The 21939-nt window shown below is 44.3% G+C and overlaps 1 pseudogene; it reads right to left on the bottom strand.

The window, feature by feature from the left end:
* Positions 1-11362: 11362 nt before the first annotated feature.
* On the bottom strand, positions 11363-17434 carry LOC137377444 (sodium- and chloride-dependent neutral and basic amino acid transporter B(0+)-like; annotated as a pseudogene).
* Positions 17435-21939: the final 4505 nt, after the last annotated feature.

Here is a 21939-nt window from a genome sequence, read left to right as displayed (position 1 = left end):
CTCTTTTTCAAACTCTTCTCTATCCCTTTTTCAACCTCCATGTTGCTTTTCCAGTTTCTTTAGTCATCTATTCACTACTTCTTTATCACTCGCCTTCATGTCCTTCTATTCTAACTCTTTTTTAAATCATATCTTTTTGCTTTTATTATTTTTAACTTGCCGTTGATATTGCATAAGCCACACAGCCTTCATCATTTTCAGACAGCAAGTGGACTCTTGTGGCCACTTCCTCTTCATTTACCAGATCATCGCTGTCAACTACAGGCCAAACCAGCTCTCTTTTAGATGCAACTTTCCGATAACATACTTTGGGATTTATGTGTGCCCTCATTCTCATTCATATTGCGGGTTTGGGTGCCAATTAATGTAAGACATAACCTTTTACCCTTTATCGGTTACTGTAAGGTTTTAACACGTGAATTACGAGAAATAAGGATACAACACTCAAAGCTCAAATTGAAGACTAACTACTTTACTAAGATCAGTAGGAATACGAGTTAACAATACAATACACTCGTTCGCAATAAACCCGTTAACAATACATCCGTTAGTCACAAATGCATTACAAAGAATCATACATACACGATCACCCAGTGAACAGTCAGCTTCCTGCTGACCGTTCTCTTCAGTAACTGACCTAGCTACTCAAATTAAGCACTGAATCACTATTTGCAAAGATTTTTATCCCTTTCTTCCATTCTGTTGAAAACTTCTTATTGTCCTATCAAAATCCACGTGAAGCTACAATTGTCCAATGAGGCATCTAATTCTTTGTTCAAACTGTTGTGGGACTGCATCAGAGGAAGTGAAGTCAAGTCACATGTGACCAGTTAGTTGTGGGTGGAGCCAGACATAGTAAGACATGTTCAAGTCTATCGCCTGCAGTTACAATTGTATATATATGTTTTGTTATAATAAAGCCCCACGTTGAATATTACTGGTAGTCCTGTGTCCGTTAACAACAGATCACACACAAAGGAACAAGTAACATTACACAAACGGCAATATCAGAAACTGCCTTGACAATCAGCGTATGTTTACATTTCCTTCAGTAAGATCTTCACCTCTCGTGGATGTGTTACGACCGACCACTCCTGTCAAAGCCCACAATCAAAATATACGATTCTGATTGTGGTGGGACCAATGCATTGTTAATTGAATCCCATCATTCCACAGATCGGCGAACATATCATTTAAAAACTTTCCAAATTAAAGAAAGACCCACCAAATTGTATCGTCTATTAACCCCAGAATGAGGCGAACCAAACCAGGTGTCTTTAAATCAATAAATTAACTCTTTAATTAAAAGAACTAAATTCTTAAACACAATGACCATTTAAAAATAGAAAAATTAGAGTCTTGCAAATTTACAGTCCAATGTTGTTCGAAGTCCTCGGAGAATGTTGTTTGAAGTCCTCGCAGAATGTTGTTCGAAGTCCTCGGAGAATGTTGTTCGAAGTCCAGTGAATTTCAACAATTAATGACTTGCAAACACTTTCAACAGAATCAATCTGACTTTACAGTTTTTTTGAGGGATAAAGGATTGTCACAGTCAAACATCCCTTTCTTCAATTTAAATTGCCAGAGATCTCTGTCTTGGCTTGACTTTTTAGAATTTCGAGAGATAATAATTGAACAGACAAAAATCCTATTTCCTTCAGTTTGAATGGTTGAGAGCTCTTTTTCAGTGCTGACACCATAGCTGTCTGTGTCTTCTGTGTGTATTCAGTTAGGACAAACTGTCTCCACTAAAAGCCAGTTCAAATTGAATTGAAACAAATATATCGCATCAGGCTCACTCCCGGTGGCTGTTTCCAAGGTATTGAGAATGCATCCTTTGAATCGCAGTCCACAAATAGCTGTTTCTAAGGCAATGAAAATGCACCTTCCTATAACTTCTAAGGCTTGCCGGCTCTCAAAGCAATACTGATCGCTTGCAAGCCTTAAAGGCAAACCGCATATTCCGAAAATAAAACTACAGGACCATGACAGATGTTATAGACGCCTTTATCAGTAAACACAATAGCAGCTTGCTTCCCTGGTCACACGCACATTTTAAACCCTCAGGACAATTAAACAATCAGAGTCCCTTAAATGACTGATTTCTTACAAACTGCTGCTTGGTGAATGAAGGACAGAGTTTATCTGATAAAGCATATATAATCAAAAACAAAGCTTCTTGTGGAGTTAGTTTCTCTGCTTTTCATAAGAAGACAAATTCTGACATCATCAATCAGCATCAATTTGTCACACTCAAGCAGCTTTTCAAAACACTCGCTGCATCATTTCAGCCAGCTCAATTAGTAATTTTAAAACATGATCAGTCTCTTATCTAATATAATATATAATAAAAACAAGAAATGCTGGAACCACTCAGCAGGTCTGGCAGCATCTGTGGAAAGAGAAGCAGAGTTAACGTTTCGTTACCCGAAGAAGGGTCACTGACCCGAAACGTTAACTCTGCTTCTCTTTCCACAGATGCTGCCAGACCTGCTGAGTGGTTCCAGCATTTCTTGTTTTTATTTCAGATTTCCAGCATCCGCAGTATTTTTATTTTATTTCAGTCTCTTGTCTTCCTGTTTTCCAGCACAATGGCTCCATGTTTTGCATACGTGAACTTCTCCAGTTCGAACTCAGCATTAAAGTGATCCATAGCTTTGAAATATGCCTGTTTATTGGTTTCAACTCGATTTTTATGACTTCTCTGCTTTTTGCGAAACATTCCACAGCCTTAAAGTGTTTTTTTCACCAGTGACTTTGTTTATCTTTAATGAAAACATCTTGCAGCTGTTAACAGGTTACTTTAGCTCAAAAACCCTTTTGGCTTTCACAGTGAATGGTGAACAGGTTTGGACAGTTTTCTGTACACCTGTTATACAACATAAATTCCTGTATTACATTTAATCTATTGATGCTCCTGGATTGGATATCCTTGAAAATCTCAACCACAAATGTTGACAAAAGAAAATATAATTGTTTCTTACAACAGCTGCATGGTTTCTAACACAGCAAGTTTACTTCAACAATGTTTATAACGTGAAACATTTATTGAACATTATTTCAAGGGAAAGATTAACCACTAGAATTCCTAAACATTAAATAGTTCAAAGTATCTCGACCGGACATCGCTTTCTCTGTGTTTTTAATTGAATACAATATTGTGATTAACCCATAGAGCTGGGAACTGAATTGGGGAAACTGTCTGGGAGCAGGTACCATGTTTAACAATATGAAGGAGCTGAATTCATTGGGAGACACAGGGCTAGATTTTACCAGTCCTCTGACGATGGGCTGTGGGGCGAGAGGATACGTAATATCGTGACTAAAAGCATCAGGAGGAAAGACCAACATTTTTACATCGTAACTGGATATTACGAAGGGCAGTCGGTCGGCGGGAGGACCTCATGCTGAAATGTGTCAGGAAGATAATTAACCCTGTTTTACAGGCAATTAACTCCTATTTTACCAGAGTTTTCTAACTTTACAACTGGCAGACGGGAACAATGGGGCCTCAGAGCCTCGCCAGGTATAAGGAGGCTGTGGATTAGTGGGAGGTCAGTGCTGGTTCCTGACAGCAGTCATTGGAGATGGTAGTGTCACTTGGCAGTAGGGGTGGAACAGCGTGGGCAGTGTAAGTGGCAATCAGGAGCAGAGGAAAACGGGCCGCTTGAGTGCGGAGTTGGACATGGCACTTGTATGCACAGAGCGATGGGGGTGAGAGGCTCAGAGAACTGAGTGCAGCTATTTGCTATGGACCTCATTCACTCAGGCTTCGGGACCTCCAGTGAAGAAGAGCATCAGAGAGGGAGAGAGCTGCAGCCACAGGCAGTGGAGCAGCAGCAACCAGAGGGGCTTCAGCCTCAGAGGGGGCATGTAAGCAGAGGGTGAAGAGGGGTGTGTAACCAGTATCTTGTGTGCAGAAGAGATTTCCCAACAGAGATGGTCTACTGTCAGAGGTTCAGCTTCCTGTAAATGTCAGAGTAGAAGTGTTGCTGAAGACTGCGCCTCTCCAGGGAGGCGCTCCGCAAGCTGTGAGCCATGATGGAGGATGAGCTGAGCCTTATTGGGAGGGGAGGGCACCCAGTGCCTGTGGCACTGAAGGTATCTGCAGCGTTGAATTTCTATGCCTCAGGACCATTCCCGGGTTATTCTGGCGATATGTGTGTGATCTCCCAGTCTGCGGCTCATTGCTGCATTAAAATGTTTACCAATGAAATCTTCAAGAGTCTGGCAGGTATGGGCACTTTCACACTGATATGGAAATTCAAGCTGAGAGGGCGATAGTGTTTGGGGTCATCTTCAGGTGCAGGGTGTCATTGACTGCATGCATGTGACCATCAGGACTCCCACAGACCAGGCCGCAGTCTTCATCAATAGGAAGGGGTTCCACTCACTCAATGTACAACTGGACTGCGACCACCACAAACAGATCTTTCAGGTTTGTGCAAAGTTCCTGGGAATAGACCTATATACGAAGGCAGTCCCAGGTTCTAAACATTTTATGACCTCATGCACAGCTTCAAGTATGGTTATGGGGTTACAAGGGCTACCCACTGAAGAGATGGCTGCTGACACCTGTGTGGAGCCCAAGCACTGATACGGTGGAGAGAGACAACAGCTGCTGCAGCACAACTCGAGTGACCATCAAGCAGACCATAGGGCTTCTGAAGATGTGGTTCAGATGCCTCAATAGATCTGGTGGAGCCGTTCAGTTTGCCCCTGCAGGGTCTCGTTTATGGTGGTGGTGTGCTATACTCTTCACAACCTGACACTGCAGAGGGGAGAAGCTTTGAGAAATGAGGACATCCTGGAGCATGAAGACTGCTCTGAGGATGAGGATATGGAGGAAGATGCTGACCAGACTCTGCATGATGAAGAAACCCAGGGACTTCAGGCAAGTCGCCATGAGATACGCATAAGGGAGGCTCACGACACACAAACACAGGCACGTTTCAGATGATCCTTACTAACAATCCAAGCTAGAGCCTTCTGCAGCCCTATCGCCATTTCCTAGATGGCCCTTAGCATTTACCTGCACTCGTAAAGACATTTGGCAGTGGCATGGGAAATGCACTGACCTCACACAGTGTAGTCCAAGCCATCACATCCTTTGAGGAAGCTTGGATACTCTTAAAGGCTGTCTGAAAAAAATTGAAACATTCCTCTTGCACCATTTCTCATTTATTGAAAAGCACAAATATTGCAAGGCAGCATAACAAGAAATAAACCTGGAAACCACAAGTGCAGCGAGATGTTCTTCTTAAATCACTGACATGGTGCTCCCCCTGTGCTGTCTCTGAGATGGAGGCAGGCTGCTGACATTTGTGCTCCGTGGTTTTTGATGATCTAGGCGGTCTGCCTCTGGCTGTCTGAGGCCTGGAGGGTCCCGGCATGTTGATGGCCTCCTGCCCAGGTGCAGGAGCCACCTCTGTCATCGCAGCCATGTGAGGCTCTGGTGTCATTGATAGCGAGGATCAGGACCACACCCACACCAGGAGAGCCTTGACAGGAGCTCCAGATGCTGCAGCGAGCTGCTCCTCTACACAGGGCACACTTGTCCGTCCCTGCTCACCTGAGGAGTTCGAGGACCTGGCAGTGATCCAGGTGCCTCGGCCTCTTCTCGCCCATCCATTGCTCCATAGAGCTCGTGGAGTTGGCGATGTCATGCAGGTCCATGCACATCTCCGGCATCCACCGTGTAGTTTGCTGAATGTGGCTGTTCAAGAGGGTCACCATTCTCTCCATGGAGGAAGCCATGTTCACATACACCAGAGACATGGCTGCACTCATGGCCTGGGTGGACTCTTCCATCATCCGTGCAGGAGTACACATAACCTCTGGAACGCACCGCCAGATGTTCCCACTTCTCACTCTGCAGGACCATCATCTGCTGCCTTGTTGATGATTCCAGAGGCAAATAAACAGTCTGAAGTTCAGCATCACCCGGGCCCCCCACAGTCCACCGAATGTCAGTGACTTTGGCTGTCACAGCCTCCATCAGCTGCTCGGGTGTGTCTGTGCTGTGTTCACCAGATTGTGATCCTGAAACTACACAGACACAAATACCAACTGACATGAGACTATCTGCGCTGGTGGAGGGTGCAGGGTAATGATGTGATGGGGCATCCCCGAGGTCCCCTTCTCCCTGTCCTCAGAGGTGTACGTCTCTTCCATCCCACCTCCCACCCCACCTCGGTCACGGCAGATAGCTGCTCTTGTCTTTAACCTGCGTGAGAGAGAAGAGTGATTAGAGGATTGTGTTCTGTGCATTCCATCTTGTCCTTCACAGCATTCCGAGTGTGGAACTCCATGTGACCAGTGGTGGACTCATTAACACTGTGTCTTGTGTTCGCCAGAGGCTCTGTTGTGTCGATCCAATAGGCCACTCACTCTTTCAGGGCTTCACGTCCGTCTCACCATCAGCAACGGACTGGCCTCCCACCAGGCCTCCCAGTTCCAGGGTCTCTTCCACCATCGGCATCAGAATTGCCAGGGAAAGGGCGCCAACCATGGCCCCACCACCTCCAACACCCACCCCCACCACCACCATCAAACCCCCCAACCTCGACAACCCCCAACGCCAACAACCCCCCACCCCCCCCCCCCCCCCCACACCAACCTCCCACCCCCCCCCACACCAACCCCCCACCCCCCCACACCAGCACCAACCCCCTCCCCCCACCCCGCCAACCGCTGCTTCTTGGCTTTCTCCTTCGCGTTGTCCGGTATTTTCTCCTGCAAGTACATCAATATCCATTGTTTGTTGCCTGCCCATAGTCTTTGCTGGTGGGAGTATGACTGTCCATGATGGTGCCACAGGGAAGCCTCCTGCATGTGGACAGTCAGTAGCGGCAGTGCAGGAGTCAATCCTGACAGACCCAGGCCCTTCACAGACAGACTGACATCCCTCTGACAGCCAATGCTGCTGCCGGGACATTGCCAGTGACTGGGTGGGCACGCTCTTACTAACACACTCACATTCATCCTTAGCTGTCGGGTAAACAATGTGTGCTGCACTCACCTTGACAAATCTCATGAGATCATTAACCCCTTTGTGACACTGAAACCAGGTTCAAGGGACCTCCCCCCGCGGCTGCTGACCTCCTCAATGATCTCCGTCCAGGCTTGCTTTGATTGCCGGGTTAGTCTCACTCTCCCACCCGGGGGAAGAGGAGTACCCTCCTTGCCCAAGCATCCTGCAGGAGAACCTGCACCGTAGCCTCACAGCTCCAGGGACCTGGGTTCGATTCTGCCTGTGCGGAGTTTGCAAGTTCTCCCTGTGACCGTGTGGGTTTTCGTCGGGTGCTCCGGTTTCCTCCCACAGCCAAAGACTTGCAGGTTGATAGGTAAATTGGCCATTGTAAATTGCCCCTAGTGTAGGTAGGTGGTAGGGAATATGGGTTAGTATAAATGGGTGGTTGTTGGTTGGCACAGACTCGGTGGGCCGAAGGGCCTGTTTCAGTGCTGTATCTCTAAACTAAAATAAGGAATCAGGTATGGGATCTGTTTTTATCACAAACATTCTAATGGTACAACTACCTATGATTATCAAAATACTGGCAGCATGAACTCCATGAAGGGAATCTTGTAACTTCTTCTGGTTCAATGGTCATCATTACAGTCAGGGGAGTGAGGAACCTTCAAACAGTGTGAAGAAAGACACCTGGGTGATTGAGAGAGGGACAGACATTTGCAGCATGGTTGGCAACAGAGACCATCTATTTTATCCTTATCACTATATCTATTAGGAACTCTGTCCATGAGAGGTAACATCACCCTTGACCACTCACAGAGCTGACCATACAGGGAGTAACCAATTTCTAATCACCACAGGTTCTGAACACATGTACAGAGGGGTATAAGAAAGGTGTACCTTCCTTTGTTCTTCACTGTACAGCCGGACCCCGTTGGTCAATACGTCAGAAGTTACATCTGTTCCCCTGAGTGTCGGACCAGCGCACCAAGTGTGAACAGAGACTAGAGGGGACCAGCTGGGCTGGGTTAGAGAAAAGCTTGTGAGTGTTGTTCAGGGAATGTGTAACCCTTTAGTCTCTGGGTTGAGTTAAGCTGGAGAGCTGGAGGGGAAGTGCCAGTTTTCTGTGGTTGAGTTAAAGAGATTGAAGGGCAAGGCTGGGAACTGTGTGGAAGTTTCAGCTTTGTCGATATCATCCAGACAACTGGATGTGTAAACCTTTGATCTCATAGTTTAAAGTAAGACAGGCCACTTGTCCTATGGATTGGGAAGATTCAGCTTCTGTGGGGCATTTATAAAATGAGAATTGAAAGAGGTCAGTTTGAGAGTTTTGTTTTCCATTGATAGATCCTGCATGGTGTTATTCACTGGTTCCTCAGCGATCAGTGTGCTATTCATATCTTCGTGATTTTGAAGCATACTGCAATAAAGTTAGTTGGAGAATTTTGTCATCCCATACCTTTGCCAGCGTCATTACTTATTCCATTCGAGACTGAATTCTCAGCAAATGGAATGTGTGTGTGGGGTCATGCAGGCAGTGGGATGGGGGTATAGAAAAAGATATTGATTGTACAGTGATTGATCATGCAGGGAAAGACCCTATCACTCCCCTTAGTGACATCGTGCATGAGGGGAGAGTGAGGGTCAATCCTGGATATAAGGGATCCCTTTCCTTTATCTGGCACTGCAATCAAGATAGTCTGGCCAGCTATTGGAAGAAGATCGCTCCTGAATCAGTGGGAACTTGGTGAGATTAATGGCACAGAATCTAGGTGAGAGTCTGTGGGTACAAGTCGTAACATTGATTTTACAGTAATATTCACCGGGATTTTAGCGCTTTTTACTGGAATTCTATGTCATCTACATGAAATCTTTAATCTTGCAAGACATGTTTAATTTTTTTGAAAGCCATACAGAATAAAGCTTAAGGTACTCCATCGAACTCATGAGTGTTGGCATTAATTTTCTTATTGGGTTAAATCCGTAGTTAAGTAGGACTAGACTTGTGAATAATTGTTTTTGAGTTGCGTACTTACAGTATCCTTGAATGCATCTCATCCGGCCCTGGTGACTTATTAATTTTTTAAGTACAGCCAGCTTATCTAGTACCTTCTCTTTATCATGTTTTAGCCCATCCGGTGTCTCAACTAACTCCTCTTTCACCATGACTTAGACAGTATCTTCTGGACAGAGAGCACATGTCTTTTCTCTGCAGCTTTTTGTCTTTGGTCTTCAGATTTTTCTCTCTATCTCTCACTCCTTGACTTCTTGTTTCTTGTCTTCGTGGTACTGACTCGATTGGGAGGATCTCTTCTATCATGACTCTTATCCAATTAGCCTCTCTCAGTACTCAGTCATGCTCATCCTTTTGGTGATTCACCACAGCAGAAGGACACGTAGCATATTATGACTTCTTAATACATCATTTTAATCTCCCATTATCCCAGTCTGTTACATTCCTTCTGTCGTTAATCTCTAGCAGTCTCAGAACATCCTGTATTTTCAGCATAATCCAGAATTCAGAGTTATATGGCTCCTAACTGGCTTTTTAACTACCTTACTTACTTACCCAGCAGATCCAAAGGGGTACCCTGCTCAGCTTCAATCCCACCCCACAGAAACCCGGAAGAGGACAGGATGATGTTGGGAATTTTTTAATATATTTTTTCATGGGATGAGGGCATCGCTGGCTAAGCCAATATTTATTGCCTATCTCTAATTGCCCTTGAGAAGGTGGTGGTGAGCTACCTTCTTGAACTGCTGCAGTCCTTGGAATGTAGGTACACCCACAGTGCTGTTAGGAAGGGAGTTCCAGGATTTTGACCTAGTGGCAGTGAGTTAATGACGATATAGTTCCAAGTCAGGTTGGTGTGTGGCTTGGAGGGGAACTTGCAGGTGGTGGTGATCCCATGCCAAGCCTATGTCAGTTTCAGGGGATTTAACTCCCTGAATGCATGCATGCCCATCTCCCCTTGCCTTGGAAAATTCCCCCACTGTCACTTCCCAGGATTGGGAGGATGTTGCTCCCTCACTGACTGACTGTTACTGCCCAAGATTAGAAGACTCTTACTCCTTCACTGAGTCACTGTCACTGGTTCAAGCCCCATCTGCTGACACAATCAGTGGTGCTAAAGTGGGGAATCAGCAGAGGCAGAATGGGAACTGGAGCAAGGCATTTTAATTCCTCACCCCCTGCGTTTCCCATCAATTGAGAGGAGCTAAAATTCCCTGTAATGACTTTGTCATTGTCTAAATTTATTCGATTCTCCCTTTAGAATTTCAGAAATGTGGCGTTTTGAAATGAAACCGACAGGGATAATTAAACAAAATTGCACTGCCAGCCCAGAGCTTCAGCTGTTGGAAGAGCCTATTGGGAATTCAGGCTCATGCTTCACATGATATTCCCTGAACACACACCTGATATGTGCATCAGGCTGGCAAAGCTCTGCACAGAGATTAAATTTACCAATCTGCTGTTTAAAATAGTTGTTAGAAACATAACTGGTTCTTTCCAAACCCAAACTCCGAGACTTTAAACTGATTGGACCTGAAGATCAGCAGGGTCAGTACACATGGAGGGCTGAATTTTGTCAGGGGGGCCAGGAGCTCTGACAATGGGCCTGAAAGTCAGGGACAACCCCGCCTTTGCTGTTTCCGGGACCCTCAGCCACATTTTGGGTCCATCTGGCAGAGAATTAAATTTAAGGTACGAGAGCCCTCCTCCAAGAGCTGCCAGCCAATTGGAGGGCCGCCAGCTCTTCAGTCTCAGCATCACTACTGGGAATGGTGGCCACTGCTGGGATTACACCCAGCTGAGAGGACACAGTGATGGATGCCAACCTCGCAACAAGGTGAGTAGGGTCAGGGCCAATGAGGCAGGCCCCAGTGAGGCAGGGGTGGGGAGGGGGAGACGAAATGGGGGCAGGTATCTGGTGAGGGGTGGGGAGGTGATCCTGCAGGGCACAAAATAAATTGGAAGTTCTACACCTGTGAACCTCCCTACAAGAACCTGAACAAAGCTTCGTTGAGCAAGAAACAAGAACATAAATGTAATCAACAGATGCTAAAAAGAACTGAAAGTGAGCTCGGTAGTTAGAATGAGGAATTTAGTGGGAATATAACACGACAGGCTGTGCAACATTGAAGAATTAAAAAGAAAACAGACAGGTGGATAGCACACAAGCAAAATTAAACAGTTAGCACCAAGATATAGAGCAAAGGAATTCCAGATTAAGAGAGATAAACTGTGAGCCAGTATATCTGGGCCCCGTCCGAATTACTGACTGTTCTGGGGAACTCCCACTGAAGTTACAGTGGGAGTACACCAGAACAGTGGTGCATTTGCAGGGCCATTGTTTACAAATTGAACAGGATTTTTTCCTTAAATTTTCACATCTCAGGATTGTGCAGAAGTTGCACACAGTTAGGGGCTTCTGAGAATCAGGCCTGTTTCTGTATCTTTCCCCTTTGTGTTGTTCCAAGTATGGACCCCAATCAGGAGCCGATGTGCAAGAGGCAGAGATTTTCTGTGAATGGAAAAGTGAAATGTTTAATCATTTCTGCCTGATTTGGGGCGGCACAGTGGTACAGTTGTTAGCACCGCAGCCTCACAGCTCCAGCAACCTGGGTTTTGTTCTGGGTACTGCCTGTGCGGAGTTCGCAAGTTCTCCCTGTGACTGCGTGGATTTCCGTTGGGTGCTCCAGCTTCCTCCTACAGCCAAAGACTTGCAGGTTGATAGTTAAATTGGCCATTGTAAATTGCCCCTAGTGTGTGTAGGTAGTAGGAGAATTGAGGGAAGGTGGGGATGTGGTAGGGAACATGGGATTAATGTAGGATTATTGTAAATGGGTGGTTGATGGTCGGCACAGGCTCCGTGGGCCGAAGGGCCTGTTTCAGTGCTGTATCTCTCTATGATTTTTACTGAGCATTAACATCCAACTAGAAAAAAATCTCAGATCTGAATCAGATTATCCTGCAGTTTGTTACAACAAGGAAGTTAAGTTATGGAGGGAGGATTAGCTGGACCTAATATTTAAGAAGGAGAAGAAATCTCACTTCGGGAATTATAGACAGTTAGTTTAATGAAAGCTGTGGGGAAAATACTGGAAGAAAGTAGGAGGGATGTGAGTTTGAAAGTTCACGGAGAATCCAGAATTACTTTAGGAAATAATTGATGGAGGTATTTATTTTCATAGAGGGCCAATGTCCTCCAGAACAGATCATGTGGAGGCTATGGATTCCCTCCAATCCTTTAAAATTTCCTGAGAGGAAGGTATTTCCAGTTCAAGATGGTAAATTCTGGGCAGTTGACAATTGTATTATACATGAGTCACTGCAGTATCCATTGTTTAACAGGGTGAGAGAGGAATTTCACAGAATTTTGCAGATTTGTCTCAACTTTTTGTATGCATGACTTTGTATGTGGGTATGCACGTTTGTCTCTCAGTGTGTGTGCATATATGTATGCATGTGTGTGTGGCGTACATGTGTGAGACTGCAGGAGAGAACTGGGAGAAGATCTTCGAAGATTGTACTTAATGCAATTGTTAGGAATGATTGGAGTGTTAGTGTGTGGCTGAGATATACTGAACTGAAAGTGTTTGGTGGGATACTGGAGTGTGGATTTTCTGGTTGACTATTTAAATTATGGCATGTATCAATTTTTTTTAAAATTGGAAGATATTAAAAGATTGACAGAACCTCGGGAGAAACAGTGTTAAATGCCTAAAAATGATTGTTGTGCCATTTCTTTAGCTTTCCAATGAGCTTCCATTAAAGGCATGGTCAGAATTGGGAGACCAGTTCCGTCCTCTTTAAAAGATATCAAGGTGTTTCCTTACTTGGTACAAGGTGGAACCCTCAGCTTGGTTCAGTCTCATAATAGCAACAATTGGGATCCACATAATACAGAAGATTATCATACACCAGCCAAGTGCTATTGCCCAGACAGGATACTCAGCAGGTCCATATGTTGGTTGGGCAAATGTTGCTTAGGACCAGATTAAGATTACCTGAATGAAATGATTGCACAAAACAAGATCAGGTACAGAATGAGAGACTGTCAGCAGCTTGAATATTTTCAGTTTAAATCACTAAAAGATGTAACATCTCCTTACTGCCAGCAAACATGGAGAAATGAAAAACCAACACACTCTCCACCACAGCCAGAAGAGCCAATTCCTTTCCCCAATCATCATCTCAATGTCCTTGATGAATCTGTTTCCCCCTGTGAACTACAAGAAAGCAGAGAGACACAATCACTTGGTTTGTTCTGTCTTTACGACAGGGTGTTACTAATAAACAGATTAAATCAGTGAAGTGATAACTCAGGATTTCAAACAAGATGACGAAACTGTTCCCTGTCACCAATCTGATTACCTACGAAGGAAAAATGTTTGAAGGACAGGAGCACACTCTTAAGAAAGGCTCATGTTTCAGATCTGTGCTGAGATGGGCAGGTTCCCTGTTATCAGAATGGGGGAGGATGGACTATCAAAGTGAGTTCTATGTCCTGAGCTGAAGAATAGCAAATGGATTCCAGAAACATCATGAACATACTGATACAGAACCTGTCCTGTTGCTCCATCTGCCTTGATAGTTGAGAGAAATTGGCAACAGACTGAGTCAAGTGGCAATCAGCTGTTTAATTTGGAGTGATGAAGAACATCCCCATCATCGATTAACAGAAAAATGGCTGCAGCAAAATTGCCCCCAACAATAACCAGCTGTAACTCAGCAAGAAGGGGCATCACAGGTGAAGGATGCAGTAGGCACTGCCCGTCTCATATTGGTCTTTAGAAACAAATAAGGAAAGATTGCACTAACAATAGATCCAGCTTATACTGACGAGTTCCAGGATAGCAACTACAAGAATGCCCCATCCAGCACAGGAATGATCGATTAAATTTATCCAGTAAATCCCAGCCTGAAAAGAAAATGAAATATTTAAAAGAATGCTACATGAGAAAACCTGCTTCAATTGCTGCTTCCTCCTGCCGCACCACCCAAAGAAGCAGCAGGGAACGAATTGCCAAAGTGCAAGGCGGGGAGCAAGCAGCCAAAGGGTGACGGGCGATGTGGAAAGGAGAGGCCAGGAGGAGAGAAACAGCGCAGCCTGGAGCAAGCGGCTGGGGGTGGGGGGGCAGTGGGGGGAGTGGGGAGCAAGTGGCCCGGTGGGGGAAGTGGCGAGCCGGGAGCAAGTGGCTAAGGGAAGGCAGCGGCAAAGTGGGGATTGAGTGACATGAAGACAGAAGCAGGAGGGAGCGGCGAAGAGAAGTGCGATGGTAGGAGGGAGCGAGATAACTGTTAGGGGTAGGGTGGAAGCGGCGCTCACAGCCATTGAGGGGATTTGGATTTAATTTTTTTTGTGTTAGATTGAGCAGTGCCATCTTTATTACTGGCAGCTGCCTGAGACATCGCAACCAGTGACGTTTCAGTGGATGAGGATGCATTCGTGCATTAGTCAGTACTGCGCCACCTAGTGGTTATGTTGCCAGCAAATGCAGCCTTTTAGATTTGAGACTCAGTGACAGTGGTTGAATCGAATGTCTAAATTGTATAATCGTCTTCTCGGGTTCCTCGCTTAAACTGATTTCCAGCTGACTTTCGTATATTTATGAATGTTCACTGGGATCAGGACTGAAGTTGCAATTTTCTTGGGTAACTCAGGAGTAAAATAAAACAATGGATTAAAAAGGCCACTTTTGCTTCCCATTTTGTTCAGCTAAGTGCAATGTTGTCACACAATAATGACCCCCTTTCCATGTGTCCATGTGGTGCTTGTTCTGATTTCAGTCTGAATATTAACAGTATAATTAGGGGAGTGTTCATTCAGGGTGAAACGACAAGCCGGGAGACTCTTCTGGGTGATATCATACTGGCACATCCACATGTCTTTGATCAGAGTCCAGCCAGATAAAAGCTAGTGTCATCCTGGTTTCACCATTCTTCACCAATAAATCTGGATAACTAATTAATTCCTGAGTATGTCACCTTCAAAGATGCCTATCGATCCACCTTGAAGACATCTAGAGGTTTCTGATTGGGTGGAAAGCGTTGAATTGTAACAGTCACAGAGAAAATTTTCCTGCTTTAAACACTTCACAGGAGTATTTGTTGGGTAAACAGATTGCAGGTGCCTAATTTTACAATGATTTCCTCCATCACCAGTCCATTTATCTAGCTGTTCATCAATTATAAAAGAAAGGATCTGATTATTCTCAATATCTTCCAATCCCTTTTGTATGTGTGACAGAATATTATTCACGGTATCGCGTGGGTGGTAAGATAAAGATTGAAAAAAAACATAAGTAATACAAAGACCAAAGTAGTCGATTGGGAAAAATTGATTATGAGGGGATGAGAATGGAACTAGGGAGAGCATTTGTTGCTCTCAGTGGTGAGTTGGCACACTGTACAGGCGATGTTGTGACACTTGCTGGTGACGTTGTTAATGTTGTCTCACTAGTTAGTGATGTTTCCAGTGTTGTTGATGGTCTTTTCTGTTGTTCCAGCTCAGGTGTAGGTCGAATATGGATTCTGTTCCTTCTCATTTGGTTACCGGTTTCGATCTCAATGATTTATGACCTTGGAGTCTCAGCTTCACTAACAACTTTTGCTGAGCTCCAGGTTTTCATGATTGGATCCTGGACGTGTACAGTTTGTCCTTTAAACAGCTCGGGTAGGGATTTAGCATACTTGTTGAAGTGTTGCTCACCTGTTACCTGTGCTTCATTGAATTGTTGTTTCACTTCCTCCTGGTCACTTGAAGGATGGATTTTGCTTGGCAGAGTTGTCTTATATTTTCTTCCATTTAACAGCTCTGCAGGTGATTTCATGTCAGCCTTGAGAGGTGTGGATCGGAGTGACAATAAGGCCAGATTTGGGTCTTCCTTCATCTCTTGGCATTTCACAAGTGTTCTTTTGACCATCTGGATGTATCTTTCTATAAATCCGTGTCCCCGTGGGTAGTGTGGTGATGAGGTGATGGTGTTGAACCCATACTGGTCAGTGAATTCCTTAAATTCTCTGGATGTAAATTGGGTGTCATTGTCACATATTAACCTTTCAGGAATCCCTTGCTCAGCAAACAGAACTCGTACTGCTGAGATGGTTGTTGTGGCTCTCAAGTCTTTCATCTTCCGGATAAAAGGGAATTTTGAGCAGTAGTCTGCGACTATGAGATACCATTCTTGATTATGTGTGAATAAATTAACTCCTACGGTATGCCATGGTCTGGGTGGTATTTCAATAGCTATCATCTTCTCTTTCTGTTGGGAGTTTAATACTTCTGACATACATTGCATGTAGACACCATATTTTCAATATCTTTGTATATGCCTATTCAGTACAGAGCTGATTTGGCTCTGAGCTTACACTTCTCCATTCCCATATGGTCTTTGTGTATCTTTTGGAGAAGTACTTCCTGCATTGTTTTGGGTTTGATTATTTGGCCAGCAGAACACCATCTTCTAGTGAGATGTCATCTCTGATAGACCAGTACTGCCGTATTGCTGGCTGTGTGTGCTGTATCCCATCAGGCAATTTTTGAAACATTAAACAGGAGTGACAATTCAAATCTCACATTGTTACATGAAGTCTGATACGTTTTGAAAACCAGTAAACCAGCCTTAATCCACAACTGAGCATCTGATGGATGCCATATGGGCTGTTGCATCTGACAACTCCTCATTCTTGAATACCTTGAAACAGAAAGCCTAAGATAAAAGAGTTCAAGTATACCTGAAACCTGAGGTCACACCCATAGCTGTCGGCATGTTGTTTCAGACCTGACAAAAACTAAGAGACCACATCGCTGTCTGTGTCTCTTTAGGGAACGCAAATATGTCCTTAGTGTCTGCCATATAGGGTATGCCAAAAGTTGCAATGCCCCTGACTTTACTGGTGTTTGCGCCCCTCTGATCCCATATGATAGATGCTACTGTCCAATTAGTGATCCCTTTACCAATACACATATACATCAATCTAATTCCTTTCCCTACTGGAAGTTGTGTAGAAATGTTTTGTATTGTCCAACCTTTACGTGTGGGGGACAACATTACAATTTTTTTCTTTCATGAGGGGGTGCGGGAGAGACAATTTTGGAAAGATAAAGGCATTAAAATTTATCTTACTATTAATCAAAACAACAACAAAGCTGCATTTTTGTGCAGAAGCTTTAAATGAGAAGACTAATTTATTGACTTACTTTCTGGTAACAATATTGGACACTGATTTAGTGAGATACCTGGCAGTTTTTTGCTTGCACATGTAGTCAATATATGCCCGCACACTTGTAATGACGCAAAGTATAGTTGACCATCTGTCAGGAGTGATCTTGATCACTCTCTCTCTCCCTCTCCCTCTGCCCCCCTCTCTCCTTCTCTCTCTGTTCCCTCTCTCTGCCCCCCTGTTTGGGATAGAAATGCAATATTGTACCAATGTACCTCCTGGCTTGCCATAGTCATGTGACCTCTACCATGAGGCACTCTGATTGCAGGCAGCCATTACAGTCAGTTTCAATAAAGACTCAGTACACACCAGACTGGTGTCCTGTGCTGCCAGAGTGGCACAGATATGGAGTGTTGAAAAGCTGTTTAGAAGCACAGCTATAGAACAAAGGCCACAGGAATGGTCTCAACTACCAAAAGCTGATAAAAGCCGCAGGAAGCCACAGAAAAGGAACAAAGAAAAAGCTGAAAGAACAGGGTTAGACAATGACTGCAAATTTTCCTCTGCCTGCGCCGGTTGAAATGAAAGGTGCTATGAAACAGAACTGGCAGTTTTTCCACTCACTTAACAAACCAGAGCAGCTGCAAGTAGCTACACTTTTACCACTGTTGGGGAGAGACTGTTACAAAGTGTATTCCACTCTAAATCTCTCTGAAGAGCATAAAAAACAGACAGCAAAAATTTTGAAAGCCTTGAAGGCACGCTTTGAACCCAAGTGAGTGTAACTTATGAATGGTATGTGTTCAATATTAGGGCCCAAGGTGAAAAAGAGTCTATTGATCAAAACGTGACTGCATTAACACAGCTCACAGAATCCTGTGAATTTGCGCAACTGAAAGATGATCTATTTAAAGACAGGATTGTATTAGGCATAAGATATCCCGGAGTGAGCGCACATCAACTGAGAGAGGAGAAACTGACTCTCAGGAAAGCAATCCAGACGTACAGAAGTGCTAAGGTTGTAAATCAGCAGCTAGAGCATATTCATGGCAGAACAGACCAGGCCTTGCATTATGCTGATAGACATTCCAGGCTGAAAGGGCAGAAGGATCACAGACAAAGGGCAGGATGCAAATACTGCGGAGGACATCACGCACAGAAGAAGAAAGCGTGTCCAGTGTGGGGAGAGCAGTGTTCTCACTGCAAGAAGCTGAATCATTTTACATACAAGTGTTTGACTAAAAGGAAGCACAACAAACAGATATGGATGGCCACTGGAGAGATATCATCTGAAGATTCTGATGAATCATTATACACCAAACAACAGGTTGGTTAAGTCAGGTCGACAGGTGATAAATGGTTTGTGACTGTTAGAATAATGACTGAAGAAGGAGAATATCAAGTCAACATAAAGTGCCAGATAGACACCAGTGCATCATGCAACGTCATGGCCTTCACAGACCTGTGGGAAGTGGCTCAACATGGCGATCCAAAAATGAAGCCCTCAAAAGTAAGGTTGAGGATATATGATAGCACCGTACCAGTGTCGAGAGGGCAAGTTACTTTGAGATCCCATTGCAATGACAATGACATAGATCTGGAGTTCTAAATCATGGACGGCAAGCAAAAGCCACTCATCTCAACAGAAGCAAGTCGAAAGCTTGGACTGGTAACCCTCAACGTTCAAAAAGAGAAAATCCAGGAGATGGCCTACAGGAGGGGGCACCAACGCTGGTACGAGAACGCCTTTGCCAGTCGCAAGGTGACGCGAGTTATACAGGTGGCGAGAAAGAGGAAGATCCGGCAGTCATCTGCTCAGGCGCCCAAGGTGGAGGTTGTGGGGAAGGAGCACTCAGATTCCGCGAGCGGGCAGACAAAATCAAGGTGAAATGGCAGAAAGCCAAATTCCATTTTGACAAAACTGCTGAACCATAGCCAGAATTGCTCATTGAAGAGCCAGTCATGGTGCAAACCTTCAACGCACTCAACAAGAGTCAGCCCAAGTGGTAACTTGGGACCTACGTAGAGAAGGTGTCACCTCGATCGTATGCCGCGGCAGTGAAGGACCAGAGATAACGTCACAACCGTAGGGACACACACACAACTGGAGAAGCTGTTCCTTCACAGCAGGCGGTCAATAAGTAAGATGAGAACTCACCAATGGCACAGACCACAGAACAACCAGCAGCCCCAGATGTCCACAGCACCCCGACGACGGAAATGGAACAACAACAGTTACCGCAGCAATAAGTGACAAGGGACCAACACTTGCCGGAGAAGGAAAATCAACCAGATGAACAGCCAACGACAACGCACATGCGCACCATTAAGAGACTGGCACGATTTAATGACTATGTGTGCAATGCAAGTGCAGAGACTGACAAGAATGATGAACTACTAATGCATAAGAACAGTTGTGTGCATCGTGGGTAACTTGGGCAATTCACAGTGTCAATGATAATGCATGCAAATGTTTTTTTTGTATGAAAAGGGGTATGTTTGGGACAGAAATACAATACTGTACCTTTTTGTCTTTATGTTGTTTCTGGTTCCCAGATGTTGGAAAGAATCACACTTTAAATTTGGAAAAGGCTGAAGTCAGTCTTGTTTAATTCAGCAATATGTTTTGTGCTGTGGAACCTGGTTTAACTGGTTCTTGTGTTACATATAACATGACTCCCCAGTGCAGCTGTGAATGTGGCCCCCCCCCAACTGGAACACTAACACATAAACACTAATTCCCAGCTAATTAGTTCCTAACACTTTACAGATAGTATAACAATATATACATATATAACATCCGTCTTTCTTTCAAACATAATGCCCCTATATCAATATAACTGTCAATATAAATTAAAAAGATTATCACCGACTTGTGGAAATAATCTGAACCCCTTTTTAGAGTCTTTTATAGCGTGTATATAAAAAAAAATATTATTCACGGTATCGCTTGGGTGGTAAGATGTTGTGCCTCCATCTTGTAGATTTGGCATTTGTTGGTGTCAGTGTTGAGTTGGCACACTGTACAGGCGATGTTGTGTCACTTGCTGGTGATGTTGTTAATGTTGTCTCACTGGTTAGTGATGTTTCCGATGTTGTTGATGGTCTTTTCTGTTGTTCCAGCTCAGGTGTAGGTCGAATATGGATTCTGTTCCTTTTCATTTGGTTACCGGTTTTGGTCTCAATGATATACGACCTTGGAGTCTCAGCTTCACTAGCAACTTTTGCTGAGTTCCAGGTTTTCATGATTGGATCCTGTACGTGTACAGTTTGTCCTTTAAACAGCTCGGTAGGGATTTAGCATATTTGTTGAAGTGTTGCTCTCCTCTTACCTGTGCTTCTGTGAGTTGTTGTTTCCCTTCCTCCTGGTCACTTGAAGGATGGATTTTGCTTGGCAGAGTTGTCTTATATTTTCTTCCATTTAACAGCTCTGCAGGTGATTTCATGTCAGACTTGAGAGGTGTGGACCAGAATGACAATAAGGCCAGATTTGGGTCTTCCTTCATCTTTTGGCATTTCACAAGTGTTCTTTTGACCGTCTGGACATGTCTTTCTATAAATCCATGTCCCCGTGGGTAGTGTGGTGATGAAGTGATGGTGTTGAACCCATACTGGTCAGCGAATTCCTTAAATTCTCGATGTAAATTGGGTGCCATTGTCACATATTAACCTTTCAGGAATCCCTTGCTCAGTGAATAGAACTCATACTGCTGAGATGGTTGTTGTAGCTCTCAAGTCTTTCATCTTCCGGATAAAAGGGAATTTTGAGTAGTAGTCTGCGACTATGAGATACCATTCTTGATTATGTGTGAATAAATCAACTCCTACATTATGCCATGGTCTGGGTGGTACGTCAGTAACTATCATCTCCTCATTCTGTTGTGAGTTTCTGTACTTATGACATACATTGCATGTAGACACCATATTTCAATATCTTTGTATATGCCTATTCAGTACACAGCTGATCTGGCGCTGAGCTTCCACTTCTCCATTCCCATATGGCCTTCGTGTATCTTTTGGAGAAGTTCTTCCTGCATTGTTTTGGGTTTGATTAATCTGGATCCAGCCAGCAGAACACCATCTTCGAGTGAGATGTCATCTCTGATAGACCAGTACTGCCGTATTGCTGGCTGTGTGTGCTGTATCTTATCAGGCCATCCCTGGATCACTTGCTGAGAGAACATCTGTAATTCCTCATCTTTGCTGGTCTCATCTCTAATTTGACTCAGTTTCAGTGATGTTACATTCATTAGGTGATGAATCTTTATACCTAGATCTTTTATCTCATGTTTCTCCTGTGGTAACAACCGAGATAGGGTGTCTGCCAGCATTAATTCTCTTCCTGACTTATATTTCAGCGTGAACTCATAACTCTGAAGACTCAAGAGTAACCTCTGCAGTCTTGCTGGTGCTTTACATCGATTTTTCTTGTAGATCTGCTCCAGTGGATGATGATCACTCTCCACTGTGAACTTCCTCCCATAGAGATATGTGTGGAACTGCTCACATCCATACATAACTGACAAAAGCTCTCTCTCTGTGTTGGCATATCTTGTCTCAGCTGATGTTAGAGCTTTGGATGCAAATGCTATTGACTTTCCCTCTTGTACCAGGGCTGCTCCCGTCCTTTTGTGGAAGCATCTACGTGTAGAGTGACAGGTTTCTTTCTGTCGTAGTACAACAGACTTGTCTGCTTGCATACTACCTTTTTGAGTTTGTTGAAATTCCTGTCATGTGACTGTGACCACTGGTACTCTACATCTTCTTTCATCAGCTCCTGCAAGTTTGCTGTGTG

This window comes from Heterodontus francisci, chromosome 15 (genome assembly GCF_036365525.1).
Source record: "Heterodontus francisci isolate sHetFra1 chromosome 15, sHetFra1.hap1, whole genome shotgun sequence".
Lineage (NCBI taxonomy): Eukaryota > Metazoa > Chordata > Chondrichthyes > Heterodontiformes > Heterodontidae > Heterodontus > Heterodontus francisci.
This window is presented reverse-complemented; position numbering and strand designations above follow the sequence as displayed.